Genomic DNA, 2,500 nt, shown 5'->3' on the forward strand with positions numbered 1-2,500 from the left:
TACCAACATATGCTTTCTGCTGCTATGGACAACTAAAAACCAAATCATTGGAATTTAAGTTTTTTTAAATAAAAAATTGTTTGCGTTTACATTTTTCAAAATGTCAACTTATCATGTGAAATGAGGTTAAGCTTTTGATAAACGCCTATACCAGACGGTTATAATTTTAAGGGGCAATCAATTCCTCTAGACATTGCTGTTTACCTACAGCATAAACTGGCATTTATTGGCTATTTGAGATTTACATAGAACGATGTTGACATCCTGAAAGATAAAAAAAAAATTGTGATGGATTTAGTAATAAAAATCGAAGATTTAAATCGTCAACATTATATAACTAATGTGTATTTTCAATAATTTATTGTTATATATTTGCAGAAAATTCATAGTAAAAGATTTAGAAAGGTTCTCCATTATTTATCAAATAAAGAAAAAACGTATTATTTTATTATTACATACGTGACTAAATTGTAGCCACGCAGACATGTCTGCGGTAATTGACTTGTTGCTCTCACAAACTTCTTCAATGCAAGACAACGTTACAGTAGTGAGCTCAGTTATTGCCCTTATACGTGGAGTTATTTGCCTTGTTGGAATTGTAGGCAATTCCCTGTCTATCCGAACGTTTGCCGCAATGGGTATTAAGGATGGTGTGACTCTGTCATTTTTGTTTCTTTCTTTCTTTGATCTTATGTTTCTACTAACTGAAGCAGCTGCTTCTGTCTCCTATGCTTTTACCTATGCCGAATTAAGTAGCAACTATACAACATATTTCCCGATCGACCCGTACAGTGTGGATTATACTCTGGGTCTTTTAGCAAGCGAATTTTATTTCTGCGCTTTGATCACAATAATTTTTCTGGCCATTGTTCGATGTCTCAGTGTAGCTACGCCGTTGTGGTTTCGGCAAAAACTGGGGACTAAAAAAATAGCCGTTGTCTTCTTAACATCTGTAACAGCTTTCATATTTATTATTGAAATTCCAATGTTTGCTTTCATGGGAATAATCCAATCATATGATAAAAACATTAACGCAAACAGAGCTATGTTTTGGATATCTCAGACATGGCATTTGGTGACAAATGTCTATTGGACATTCACTGGGATTTTCCTTTCATACTTTGTTCAAATCATTTTAACTATTACTGCTATTTTTATGAAAAATGTTCTTAGAAAAGCTCTTAAGTTTCGCAATCAACACACACTCTCCCATAGTACTGGAGCCTCATTCAACGACAACGCAAGAGCCAGAAACGATACCAGTGACGTACCAAGTTCACGTGACAAGGGAGCATTGAGCAGCAAAGAAATAAGAATAACACAACAGCTGTTCGTTCTATCGTTAGTCTGTATCGTCAGCACCACGCCAAGGGCTGTGTTTCAACCGGTTATGCTTCTTTATCCTGATATTTCAGTGTTTGGAAAGCATGGGAGATTATATGAGGTCATAGACATTATATCTCATACACTTAAATGTATATTATGCTGCAGTGACATACCAATATATTTGAAATATAATTCTAGATTTCGTGCATTATTTTGGAAAAGTTTATCAATAAAATAAATAATAATTACATTTTGTATGAAAAGCAAATTAAATCTTTTTAAAACTAAACTAACAAACAATCACAGGAATGTGTTTATAAAAACGAACACTCTCGAGAAGACTGGTACATTATGTTGATTCAAACACTCTGATTTCGCGCGAAAAATGCGATAATATACACTTTAGGGCCTACTATATCAACAATACCTAACATAATATTTGATGAGTAGAATACATGAAGCAGATTTCAGCTATTCCATTGATCTCAGCCTATAGAGAGATATTACAACTGGCCATGACCCACCCTGCTATACCTTCCACCTGTAGAGTCAGGTACCAAGTAGAACCAGATGCGTTGGTCAGCTCAGGAAGCGATCTCAGGACATTCAAGGTATGCAACATAGTGCTATGCGCCCAAGACAGACCTGGAGGCGAAGTCTTCTTGAAGAATTGAAGCCAACAGGGATGTCTTGTGAGATGACAAAATTAATAGCCGGGGATCGGAAGAAATGGAAGGAAATGGTGGAGGCCCTATGTTCCATAAGGAGTAAAGAGGACTGAGTCAAGTCAATATAGTGCTCTAGTAATATACGTGGTTTTTCTTAACGATTGTTAGGTTTTACGAATATTAAAAAACACTTAATATAACTTGTTTTGACCAGATTTACAGAATAGTAACATGTTCATTTAATAACATCTTTTTTCAGACAATCTGTTGAAAAAAATAAAATCTATTTACTTTTTATTGTTATTTTATTACTTTCATTTTTTCAATTTGAGAAGTAATGGTAAATATTTACTATTTGATTGTTTATCAAGTACCATCATTATTAGCAATTTACATTCATAATTAATTACAACATTATCTTCTAAACTGCACTAGTGAAACTAAAATCAAGATTTATACAGCAGAGACAAGCATATATCACTTTAAGTAACACTTTGTCAAAATGC

Source organism: Physella acuta, unplaced genomic scaffold, assembly GCF_028476545.2.
Source record: "Physella acuta isolate Inbredline_101_S28 unplaced genomic scaffold, ASM2847654v3 ptg000335l, whole genome shotgun sequence".
Lineage (NCBI taxonomy): Eukaryota > Metazoa > Mollusca > Gastropoda > Physidae > Physella > Physella acuta.